Source organism: Nycticebus coucang, chromosome X (genome assembly GCF_027406575.1).
Source record: "Nycticebus coucang isolate mNycCou1 chromosome X, mNycCou1.pri, whole genome shotgun sequence".
NCBI classification, from domain to species: domain Eukaryota; kingdom Metazoa; phylum Chordata; class Mammalia; order Primates; family Lorisidae; genus Nycticebus; species Nycticebus coucang.
Genome location: NC_069804.1, coordinates 52678547 through 52692085, shown reverse-complemented (window position 1 = coordinate 52692085; position 13539 = coordinate 52678547). Strand labels below are relative to the sequence as shown.

The following is a 13539-nucleotide window of genomic DNA, read 5'->3' as shown; positions in this document are numbered from 1 at the left end:
TACCAGGGACTAGTTTCATGGAAGGCAATTTTTCCATGGACTGGGGATGTGGGGCATGGTTTCAAGACTATTCAAACACATTATGCCTCCACCTCACATCATCAGGCATTAGATTCTCATAAGAAGTATGCAATCTAGATCCCTCACATGCATGATTTGATAGTAGGGTTTGTGCTCCTATAAGAATCTAATGCCACTGTTTATCCCAATGACAAGATGAGGAGCTCAGGAGGTGATGTGAGTGATGGGGAGCAGCTGCAAATACGGATGAAACTTTCTCACTCAAGCACTGCTCACCTCTTCCTGTGCAGCTTGGTTCCTAACTACCCATGGATTGGTACCGGTGTGTGACCTGGGAGTTGGGCACTGCAGAATTATAGAGAACAGTGCCTGCCATTCACACAGGGTGGGCAACACTGCCTGTTCCCACCAGGCAAATTGGAAAAGCTCATAATTCACAAGTCATTGGATAGAGAACTCAAAGTCTTGCCCCAGTACCAAGAAATAATTAGTCCTAGACTAACCACTTCTTTGGAACTGCCTAACAAATCATAAAGCAAGACCTGAAAGGCTCAAACTATTCCTAAGAAAATGAAATGCGCTATACTTCCCAAAGTGATCTACAGATTCAATGCAATCCATATCAAAATCCCAGTAACTCAAAATCCCAGTAACTTGAGCGGCGCCTGTGGCTCAAGTGGTAGGGTGCCGGTCCCATATGCCGGAGGTGGCGGGTTCAAACCCACCCCCGGCCAAAAATAAAATAAAATAAAATAAAAAAATCCCAGTAACTTGGCAGTGCCCATAACTCAGTGGGTAGGGCGTCAGCCACATACGCTGAGGCTGGCAGGTTCAAACCCGGTCCATGCTGGCTAAAAAACAATGACAAAAACAACAACAACAAAGAATAGCTGGGTGTTGCGGCGGGCACCTATAGTCCCAGCTAGGGACGCTGAGGCAAGAGAATCACTTAAGCCCAAGAGTTTGAAGTTGCTATGAACTGTGACGTCACAGCACTCTATCCAGGGCAACAGTTTGAGACTCTGTCTCAAAAAAAAATCCCAATGACTTTCTTCACAGAAAAAGAAAAATAATCCTAAAATTTAAATGGACCCACAAAAGAGCAAATAGCCAAAGCAATCTTGAACAAAAAGAACAAAGCTGGGTAGGGCACCATGGCTCACACCTGCAATCCTAACACTCTGGGAGGCCAACGCTGGTAGATGGCTTGAACTCAGGAGCTCAAGACCAGCTTGAACAAGGGCCAGCCCACTGTTGTGGTGGGCCCCTATAGTCTCTCCTACTTGGGAGGCTGAGGCAAGAGGATTATCTGAGCCTGAGAGTTTGAGGTTGCTGTGAGCTAAGATACCGTGGCATTCTACCAAGGTCCACAGAGTGAAACTCTGTCACAAGGGAAAACAAAACAAAGCTGAAGGCATCATACTACCTCGTTTCAAACTATGCCAGGAAGTTTTGGTATCCCAAACAGCATGCTACTACCATAAAAATAGACATATAGACCAATGGAACAGAATAGAGAGCCCAGACATAAATCTATACACATTTACAGCCAAATGATTTTCTTTCTTTCTTTCTTTTTTATTTATTTATTTTTTTTTTTTGAGACAGAGTCTCAAGCTGTCCCCTGGGTAGAGTGCCATGGCATCACAGCTCACAGCAACCTCAAACTCTTGGGCTCAAGCGATTCTCTTGCCTTAGCCTCCCGAGTAGCTGGGACTACAGGCGTCTGCCACAAGGTCCGGCTATTTTTTGGTTGCAGTTGTCATTGTCGCTTAGCAGGCCCAGGCTAGGTTTGTAGGTGTATGTGGCCATCGCCCTGCTGACTGAGCTACGGGCGCCGTCATGCAAATGATTTTCTACAAAGGTGTGAAAAACACCCAACAAGGAAAGGGGAGTCTCTTTATAAATAGCATTGGGAAAACTGGATATCCACATTCTTTAGTTTTTTTTTTTTTTTTGTGAAACGGAGTCTTATTATGTTGCCCTCGGTAGAGTACTATGTCGTCACAGCTCACAGCAACCTCGAACTGCTGGGCTTAAGCAATTCTGTTGCCTCAGCCTACCAAGTAGCTGGGACTACAGGCGCCCGCCACAACGCCCAGCTATTTTTTTTTTTTTTTTTGTAGTTGTCATTGTTGATTTTAGCAGGCCCAGCTCGGTTCAAACCCACCAGTCCCCGTGTATGTGGCTGGCGCTCTACCCACTGAGAGACGGATGCTGAGCCTGGATAGCCACATTCCGAAGAATGAAATTACAACATTCTCTCACACCGCATTAAAAGAAAATCAACTTAATGCTTTTCTTGGAAGCTCTAGGGAACATGTCACCTGCAGGCAACTGACTCTCTTGTACTATAACTCCCATCATGCCATGGGCCACCTAGGGTGGGGCCGACAGCTCTGAGCTCTCTTCTGGTCGATGACACAATTCTGCTTTGCTGACACAGTTCCGCTTTGTAGAGCGTGCGGAGGGACCCGCTTGAGCTCAGCATAGCTTCTTCAAGCGCTTCCGCGTGCTCTTCCTTGCGGGATTCCTCACGGGATTCCCCGCAGATTTCCTCAACGGCAGCCAAACCTGAAGCGTCTGATGATTTAGTAGCTCCTGTTGGAAAGAAACTACACATTCGTTATAGAAGTTTGGAAGAGAAGGAGAGGGAGAATCTGGCTAAAGTCTGAGATTTGGGAGGAAAAAGGACTTAAAGCAGGAATCAAAGCAAGACATACCTTTGGAGAAGTTTTTGAAACTGAGGAAGACACCAGAGTGAGTGCCTAGCAGAAGCGTTGGCTGAGTTTGGAAGATGGAAGCAAACTCAGCAAATCACTGTTTCCACAGATAACTCGGAGGTCCAGACTTGCCTTAGAGCTTTGGGGGAACTCATCACATTTTTTGGAGAAGGCCCTGTTGAAAGAAGAGAAAGGCTTAAAAATATTCTCTCAGTATTTTGTAGTGATGCCTTAAAAAAGATCAAGAAGGATGATAAGAAATCTAAGAAGTCCAAAGGACTGTATGGGCAAACCTGGTACCATGAAGGACCAAACAGCTTGAAAGTGGCTAGACTGTGGATCGCTAATTATTCACTGCCCAGGGCAATGAAACGCTTGAATGAGGCTTGTCTCCATAAAGAGATCCCTGAGACAACTAGAACCTCCCAGATCCAGGAGCTGCACAAATTTCTGTGTTCTTTGAATAATTTCTGCAGTCAGATTGGAGATGATCGGCCTATCTCCTACTGTCACTTTAGTCCCAATTCCATGATGCTGGCCACAGCTTGTTGGAGTGGGCTGTGCAAGCTCTGGTCTATTCCTGATTGCATCCTCCTTCGCACTCTTTGCGGCCATAACACAAAAGTAGGGACAATTGTATTCCATCCCCAAGCCACTATCTCCTTGGACCAAAAAGATGTCAGTCTGGCTTCTTGTGTTGCTGATGGCTCTGTGAAGCTTTGGAGTCTTGCCAGTGATGAACCACTGGCAAATATTGAAGGCCATATGATGCATGTGGCCCGGGTAATGTGGCATCCATCAGGACATTTTTTGGGCACCACTTGCTGTGACCATTCATGGCGCTTATGGGATTTGGAGGCTCAAGAGGAGATCTTGCATCAGGAAGGCCACTGCAGGGGTGTGCATGACATTGCCTTCCATCCAGATGGCTCTTTGGCAGGTACTGGGGGACTGGATGCATTTGGCTGAGTTTGGGACCTATGCATGGGACATTGTATCATGTTCCTAGAAGGCCACCTGAAGGAAATCTATGGAATAAATTTCTCCCCCAATAGCTACTACATTGCAACTGGCAGTGGTGACAACACCTGCTAAGTGTGGGACCTTCGTCAGTGGTGTTGCATCTATACCATCCCTGCCCATCAGAACTTAGTGACTGGTGTTAAGTTTGAGCCCATCCATGGGAACTTCCTGCTCACTGGTTCCTGTGATTACACAGCCAAGATCTGGACCCACCCAGGTTGGTCCCCACTGAAGACTCTGGCTGGCCATGAAGGAAAAGTGATGGGTCTAGACATTTCTTTAAATGGGCAGCTCATAGCCACGTGCTCATATGATAGGACCTTCACGCTCTGGATGGCTGAATAGGCAAGACTGGAAAAAGGGCCCTAACTTCATGCCCTCTCTTAGGAGCTATTTTCCTCAAAAGAAAAGAATCGAAGTGTTTAGTTCTGGCATGTTTTCTGCCAGACCACATACAGACTCTCAATAGAATCGGATTTCCATGTCATCTCCTGCTCCAGGTAAGCATCTCCTACTCCTACCCTGTTTCCCCAAAAATAAGACAGTGTCTTAAAAATTTTAAGGTGTGCTCCCAAAGATGCGCTAGGTCTTATTTTCAGGGGACGTCTTATCTTTCCTGTAAGTAGGTCTTATTTTCGGAGGATGTCTTATTTTCGGGAAAACAGGGTAGGTGATGACTAACCCATTTTATGGTTGAAAGTTTAAGTTTCCTCTTCATGACTTGCCACAAACTGTGTAGACTTTGCCTTTGTTAAGCTTTTGTTTGAATACTCTATAGCCTACCTCACAGTACTCTGAGGGAGTGACTGCCTCTGCTTATAATTCTTAAAACTTGGGTTGATATATCGTGGTGCATGCTTCAGGACTACATGTGACTCAGAGCAAGGTGGCTGGACTATAGTCTGGAAGCCTTCAAGTAAAGAGGCACATACCACCACTCATTGGTTAAATAATGCCTGACAGCAAGCACCTTTCCTCTCCCTTGAGAATGAAAACAAAACAGTAGACCACAGCTGTGCTGATGGCTATGCAGTGAAGATTTTACGTCTTCTTGTTGATTTCACTTGGAATGCTAACTGTACCAGGAAGCCTTGGGAAACTTGACCTGAACATTTGCCTTGTCAGAAAATGTCTTCCATTTTGCTTTGAAGTTTGGCATCCTTCAGGTTACTCTAAAGCAAGATGGTTGTGTCAAGATTCAGAGAAACTTTTAGAAAGTAAACATGATGTCTCTATTGTTAAAACAAAAAATACAAAATGTATTAAAGGACTGGGTACAGTGGTTCAGGTCTGTAATCCCAGCACTTTGGGAAGTTGGATGGGAGCTCAACCCTTGCCATGTGGTACCCTAAGCTGCCTCAAGACTGCAGAGTTCCCAGCAACAAACAGGCTACCACCAGATGTAGCCCCTTGACCTTGGGCTCACCATGCAAAAGTGTAAGAAATAAATTCCTTTTCTTTTTAGATTCTTCAGTTTTAGGTATCCTTGTTATAAGCAACAGAAAACAGACTAAGACAGTGGCTAAGGGTGGAGGTGAAATAAGTGAAATAAGCTGGGCACAGAAAGAAAAATGCTTCGTGGCTCTGTGCCCATAGCACAGTGGTTACAGCGCTGGCCACATGCACTGAGGCTAGTGGGTTCAAACTCAGCCCGAGCCAGCTAAAACAACAATGACAACTGCAACAAGAAAAAATTGCTGGGCGTTGTGGCAGGCACCTGTAGTCCCAGCTACTTGGGAGGCTGAGGCAAGAGAATCACTTAAGCCTAAGAGATTGAGATTGCTGTGAGCCGTGACAGCACATCACTCTACTGAGGGCGCCATAGTGAGACTCTGCCTCAAAAAAAAAAAAAAAAAGAGAGAGAGAGAGAGAGAAAAAGAAAAATGCTTTGTGAACTCACTGATATGTGAAATCTAGAAAAGTTGATCTCAGAGAAGTAGAGAGTAGAATAGTGGTTACCAGGGGCTGGGATGATTGGTGGGGAAGTTGGGGAGATGTTGGTCAAAGAATACAAAATTTCAATTAGATAGTAGGAATAAGTTTTAAAAAATCTGTTGCATAACATGTTGACTATAGTTAATAGCTATATTGTATTCTTGAAAAATGCTGAGAGTGGATGTAGTGTTCTCACCACAAAAGCGATAACTAAAAGGCCAGGTGTGGCCAAATCTGTTAATCATCAGGTTAATGGTCTGTATGATGGTTATTTCTTTTTTCTTTTTTTTTTTTAGAGACAGAGTCTCACTTTATTGCCCTTGGTAGAGTGCCTTGGCGTCACAGCTTACAGCTACTGCCAACTCCTGGGCTTAGGCGATTCGCTTGCCTCAGCCTCCTGAGTAGCTGGGACTACAGGCACCGGCCACAACGCCTGGCTATTTTTTGGTGCAGTTTGGCTGGGGCCGGGTTTGAACCTGCCACACCCTTGGTATATGGGGCTGGTGCCCTACCCACCGAGCCACAGGTGCTGCCCTGATGTTTTTTTCAATAAGGATTTTCTTTGGTTATTCTTTGGATTGTTATATTTAATTTACCTACCTATATCACATAAGTATATGGTATTTTTAGTATGCGTTTGAAATTATCCCCTATATAAGTTGTTGAAGTTTGTTGAATAGGCAGAACAGTCTTGGAGAGGCTACTCTCATTGTTCTCCAGAATTGCCAGCCTTCTGACAAAGTTTGGTGGACTTAATCCTGTCTCTGTGTATTGGCTGATAGTGACAGGTGGCTGGACCCTCTTTGTCCGGTAACACTAAAAAATGATTATTAGGCGATTTTGTCATAGTGCAAACAACATGGACTGATCTAGTTACTATAGCCTATGACACGCCCAGGTTATATATATAGTACAGCCTATTCCTTCTAGGCTACTAGCCTGCACAGCATGTGACTGTACTGCATACTGTAGGCAACTGTAACACAAATCACTAGGTGATAGGATTTTTTCAGTTCCATTAAAACCTTACAGAGTCACTGTCATATATGGAGTCCATCATTGAGCAAAAACTTCATTATGCAGTACATGACTGTACTTCAAAACATTGTGTTTTACATGATAAATACATACAATTTTATTTGTCAGTGAAAGAGAGCAAACACAATAGCAAGCAAGCTCCAGGTGATTTATAAGAATACAAAAATATCCAGCAACCAGTAAGATAAAATGCACAGTGTCTGGGATCTAACCAAAGATTGCCTTTGCAGGGAAATGTGATCCACAATAAGAGAATGATCAATCAATCAATTGAAATTGATTCTGAACTGATAAAGATGTTCAAATTAGCAGAGAAGGACATCAACACAGTTATATAATTGCATGTGTGATATTATGATGGAATAAGAAATATATATTTGGTCTTCATTCCTGGTTCCTGGCACAGATCTTCTAAAACTTTTTTTTTGTGTGTGTGTGTGTTTTTTTTTGGCCGGGGATGGGTTTGAACCCGCCACCTCCAGCATATGGGACCGGCGCCCTACTCCTTGAGCCACAGGCGCCGCCCAAAAAAACCCTTGTAATTTCCTGAGAAATGAGGTAAAGGAGCGTCTTATTACTCATAGTAAGCCCCTTTCAACTATACTTGAGTTTATGCTAATGAGATGACTTTGGTGGGCCCCTAGAAAGCTTCAGAGGGGGCTAATTGCCCGAGAAACCAACCAAGTGATTAGAGGGTTGGAACTTCCAGTCCCACCCTGGGCCTCTGGGGAGGTGAGAGGGGCTGGAGATTGAGTTAATCACTAGCGGCCAATAGTTTAATCAATTATGCCTATGTAATGAACCATTTATAAAAAACTCTAATTGAAGGATTTGGAGAGCTTCTGGGTTGGTGAACACGTCAAGGTGCTAGGAAGGCCCCCTGCCTTTTCCATTTCCATTCCTATATCTTTTCCATTTAAGTGTTCCTGAATTGTATGCTTTATAACAAACCAGTAAATAAAGTAGCTTTCTGAGTTCTGTGAGCCATTCTTACAAATTATCAAGCCTGAGGAGGGACTATGGGAACCTCTCTCTGATTTATAGCTGGTCAGTCAGAAGTATGGGAAACATGGGATTTCCAATTGACATCTCAAGCGGAGGCAGTTTTATAGAATGAAGCGCTTAATTTGTGTGTTCTGATGCAGACTCCAGGTAGCTAATGTCAGAATTGAAATGTTGGACTCCCAGTTGGTATCTGGATAGTTGGAGAATGGTTGTTGGTGTAGAAAACCCCCACACGTTTGATGTCATAAATGTTCTGAGTATTTTTTTTTTTTTGGTTTTTGGCCGGGGCTGGGTTTGAACCCGCCACCTCCAGCATATGGGACTGGCGCCCTACTCCTTGAGCCACAGGCGCCGCCCAATCATAAATGTTCTGAGTAAAAACAGTTCAGAGTATGCCATATGTTCAGAAAGTTAAAGAGAGACATTGAAGATATAAAAAAAATACATTGAATGCGGCGCCTGTGGCTCAAGGAGTAGGGCGCAGTCCCATATGCTGGAGGTGGCAGGTTCAAACCTAGCCCCGGCCAAAAACCAAAAAAAAAAAAGAAAAAAAAATACATTGAATGGAATTAATAGCACATTAGACATTGCAGAAGAAAATATTAATAGCACATTAGACATTGCAGAAGAAAATATTAGTCAACATGAAGGCAAAGCAATAGAAACTATTAAAAAAGAATTTGAAAAAAGTAAAGAGCATCAGTAAACTGTGAGACAACTTCCAGCAGCTCATATAAGAGTAATTTGAATTTGGCTTAGTGCCCATAGCTCAGTGAGTAGGGCGCTGGCCACATACACCGAGGCTGGAGAGTTTGAGCCCCGCCTGGGCCTGCCAAACAACGACAAATGCAACCAAAAAATAGCCAGGCATTGTGGCGGGTGCCTATAGTCCCAGCTACTCAGGAGGCTGAGGCAAGAGAATCGCTTAAACCCAAGAGTTTGAGGTTGCTGTGAGCTGTGATACCACAGCACCCTACTGAGGGCGACATAGTGAGACTCTGTATCAAAAAAAAAAAAAAAAAAGAAAGAAAGAAAAGAAAAGAAAAAGGTAATCCACTGTTTAAATAAACATAACAGGGTGGTGCCTGTGGCTCAGTAAGTAAGGCACCAGCTCCATATACTGAGGGTGGCAGGTTTGAACCTGGCCCCGGCCAAACTGCAATGAGTACTGTTTTTTTAAAAAAAAAAAACATAGCAATGTATTTTGGGGTTTAAAACATATGTAAAAGTAAAATGCATGATAACAACAGCATAAAGGCTGAGCAAGAAGAAATAGGAGACACAGCAAAGTGGTATATATCACTTGAAAGTAGACTTTAGTGAGTTAATGATGTATACTATAAACCCTAACACAATCAGGAAAATAAAACCAAGGGTTATGGCTAATAAGTCAACAAAACAAAATGGAATCATAAAAAATATTTCATTGGTCATTGTATCCTCAATGATTCCCCAACAATAAAAAATATATACATTTGACTGGCTGGGTGTGGTGGCTCACGCTTGTAATCCTAGCACTCTGTAAGGTGGAAGCCTGTGGACTGCTTGAGCTCAGGAATTCAAGACCAGCCTGAGCAAGAGCAAGACCTCATATCTAAAAAAAAATAGCCAGGCATTGTAGCAGGCATCTGTAGTCCCAGCTACTTGGGGGGCTGAGTCAAGGGAATCACTTGAGCCCAAGAGTTTGAGATTGCTGTGAGCAATGACGACACAGCACTCTACCAAGGATGACAAAGTAAGACTCTGTCTCACTTGAGGAAAAAAAAAAAAAAAAACAGGCTAGACAAGGTGGCTCAATCTCAAAACTTTGGGAGGCCGAGGTGAAGGGATGCCTGAGCCAACCAGTTCTGAGACTAGCCTGAACTAGAGCAAGACTCCATCTCTAAAAATAGCCGGGCGTTGTGGCTGGGGCCTGTAGTCCCAGCTACTTGGGAGGCTGAAGCAAGAGAATTGCTTGAGCCCAAGAGTTAGAGCTGTGATGCCATGGCACTCTACCAAGGGCTCACATAGTGAGACTCTGTCTCAAAAAAAAAGAAAGAAAGAAAAGAAAGAGAATAGGACAAACAGAAAACAAATAGGTGAAGAACCAAACTTAAATATATCAATAATCATGTTAAATAACATAAAAAGGCCAGATGTGGGTGGCCTATGTCTGTAATCCTAGCATTTGGGAAGCTGAGGCTAGAGGATGGCTTAAGGCCAGGAGTTTGAGACCAGCCTGCGCAACACAGTGCAATCCCATCTGTACAAATAATACAAAGCTGGGCGCAATAGTGCTGGCCCGTAATCCCATCTACTCTGGAGGCTGAGATAGCAGGGTTGCTTGAGCCCAGAAGTTTCATAATGCAGTGAGATATGACGACACCACTGCAGTCTAGTCCAGGGCAACAAGAGTGAAGCTCTCTGTCTCAAAATAAAAATAAATAGGCTCGGCACCTGTAGCTCAAGCAGCTAAGGTGCCAGCCACATACACCAGAGTTGGTGGTTTCAAATCCAGCCCGGGCCTGCCAAACAACAATGACAACTACAACCAAAATAAAAGAAAAATAGCTGGGCGTTGTGGTGGCCGCCTGTAGTCCCAGCTACTTGGGAGGCTGAGGCAGAAGAATTGCTTGAGCCCACGAGTTGGAGGTTGCTGTGAGCTGTGATGCCATGGCACTATACCCAGAGCGACAGCTTGAGGCTCTGTCTCAAATAAATAAATACATAATTTAAAAATAAAAATAAAGAAAAGATTCTATAAAAAGCTGTCACTACCTGCTACCTACAGGAAATACACTTAAAACATAACACACAAGGGAAACGACATCAGCAAAATGGCTGATGGTTCCAGGCTCTGGTTCCCCGACAGAAACATCAAAAAAACAAAGGCTAGGTGCAGTTGCTCACACCTATAATCCTGGAAGTCTGGGAGGCCAAGGCAAGAGGATTGCTTGAGCTCAGGAGTTCAAGGTCAGCCTGAGCAACAGTTAAGACCCCATCTCTAAAAAATAGCCCGGCAAAAATGGCAGGCACCTGTAATCCCAGCTACTTGGGAGGCTGAAGGCAGGAGGATAGCTTGAGGCCAGGAGTTTGAGGTTGCTGTGAGCTAGGTTGAGGCCACGGTACTCTAGTCTGGCAACAGAGTGAGATTTTGCCTCAAAATAAAACAAATCCAAAACACAAGCAGAATTCCCAACTCTGCCAGAGTTTTGGAGAAGAGTCGAAGGTTTCCAGTAACCAAGTTTCCAATCAAGAAAAAGCCATCTTCAAATGGGAGGAGAGGCTCAGTGCCTGTGGCTCAAGCCGCTAAGGCGCCAGCCACATACACCTGAGCTGGCGGGTTCAAATCCAGCCCAGGCCCGCCAAACGACAACGGCTACAACCAAAAAATAGCTGGGCGTTGTGGCGGGCGCCTGTAGTCCCAGCTACTTGGGAGGCTGAGGCAAGAGAAACGCTTAAGCCCAGGAGTTTGAGGTTGCTGTGAGCTGTGATGCTATGACACTCTACCCAGGGAGACAGCTTGAGGCTCTGTCTCAAAAAAAAAAAAAAAAAAATGGGGAGGAGAGTTTTCCAGCGTTTCACTTGCACTTGCCCCACCTGGCATGGTGGAAGTCTTGGTCCGCCTGGAAATAGCCACCTAGTCCCCATCACACCTGGCATTCAGTAAGCATGCAGACAGTTAGGCATAGCTATTCCCTCACTTGAACTGGACCTGTGTGGAGTGGAGACTTTCTTGGTAAATTGTTGGGTAAATACTTTTTTTTTTTTGAGATAGAGTCTCAAGCTGTTGCCCTGGGTAAAGTGCAGTGGTGTCATAGCTCATAGCAACCTCCAACTCAGGCCCAAGTGATCCTCTTGCCTCAGTTTTTTTTCCATATATATATATATATATATATATATATATATATTTTTTTTTTTTTTTTTTAGTAGAGACAGTGTCTCACTTTTTGCTCAGGCTGGTCTTGAACCTGAGAGCTCAAGCAATCCACCCACCTCGGCCTCCCAGAGTGCTAGGATTACAGGTGTGAGCCACCATGCTAAAGACTTTCTATTTGTTCACCTGTTCTATGTTCCTTTCTTCTTGCCATCTGTTGAATTGACTATTGATCATTCTATTCCCCGTATTTGTTTGAAATTTATACTTATTCTGTTTCCTTATTTATTTTGCAGTTTTTGGCCGGGGCTGGGTTTGAACCTGCCACCTCCGGCATATGGGGCCTGCGCCCTACCCCTTTGAGCCACAGGCACCGCCCTTATTCTGTTCTTTAGTTTGATACCCTTAATTTTTTTAAATATTAGTCTAGGTTCAACACTTATAGTACCTATAGTTACGGCACCAGCCACATACACCGAAGTTGGCAGGTTCGAACCCAGCCTGGGCCAGCTAAAACAATGACAACTGCAACAACAACAACAAAATAGCCGGGGGTTGTGGTGGGCACCTGTAGTCCCAACTACTTGGGAGGCTGAGGCAAGAGAATCACTTAAGCCCAAGAGTTTGAGATTGCTGTGAGCTATGACGCCACAGAACTCTACCGAGGGTGACATAATGAGACTGTCTCAAAAAATAATATTAGTCTAATGTAAAATCTTTTACAAGATGCATACCTTAATACACTTTAACCTATATTCCAATTCACACAAACTCCCTCTTCCACTTTGCCTCACTGATGTTAAACTCATCCATTGACTTCTCAAAATGTTTTGTTGTTGTCGTTTGGGATTCTTTGAGGGTACCAAGAATTAGGTTTACCCTGATTGCATTTGTTGGGTAAAATCCCTCTTAGAATTGTGTCCTGTCCTAAAGAGGTGTGCCATACACCCTGACCCCCTCCACTCTCCTCCCCTCTCCCTCATTCCCTTACCCCCCCCCCACCTTGTATTAGATCATCTATTGCCTTCATATTAGAACTGAGTACATTGGATTCTTGCTTCTCCATTTGACTTCTCAAATTTTGTTATCTGTCTCAGGTCCATCACTTCTACTTGGTTCTTTTTTAACCTATTTTTTCAAAGTTTAAAATTTCTAGTTCACTTTTAATCATTTTTCTATCCAGGATCATAGCAAGATAACTATTTTATGTTGATGTCTCATCATTCTAATATGAACAGTCTGTGTGTATCCATTATCTCTTATTTTTCCTGAGTCATACACATGTTGCCTTGATTCAGGATGCCTTTGGTTACATCAGGGATATTATTGTAATCAGATTCACTTTAGATGGGCCTGGTCTGGTACTGATTACCAGTAGGTAATGAGGCATTTCTGTACTTTCGGCCCATTCCGAGCCATTTCTATAGACCTGCTTTCTTATCTGCAAAATGAGGTGATAATCATGCTTCAATCATATGGTCTTCGTTAAGTCAGTGACAGCTTCTGAGTTCCTGTATCTAGTCATACCTGAAACTAATATTTGTTTTTTGCTTAAGTCAGTATGAACTGGGTTCCTCACAGCAACTACCTTGACTGGGAGGTTTGTGGGTGGCAACGCTGGGGCTGAGTGGCCCTGAGCGAGTCTTGCCAGAGCCAATGAAAAGGCAGCATACTGGGTGGGGGTGGGGGAGCATGGTCCCTTAGGTGCCACTGAACAGGATTCCCTCAAGTATGCAGGATTGGGTGGCCTGTATATGTCCAGATACCACACATCCATGTTATTCCACCCCACAGTTGTCCCCACAGGGTCTCTATTTCTCAGAGTTAACAGTTGGCTCCTCTGGGAGGGGTCTGGTGGGAGATGCTTAGTGCTTAAATGGCCTCTTTTTCTCACACTATGCTTCTCTGTTTAGTATCCATCATCTTGGGGTAGGTGCT

The 13539-nt window shown here is 44.1% G+C and overlaps 1 pseudogene; it reads left to right on the top strand.

Moving 5' to 3' along the window:
• The first annotated feature begins 216 nt into the window (after positions 1 to 216).
• On the top strand, positions 217 to 4112 carry LOC128576799 (U4/U6 small nuclear ribonucleoprotein Prp4-like; annotated as a pseudogene).
• Positions 4113 to 13539: the final 9427 nt, after the last annotated feature.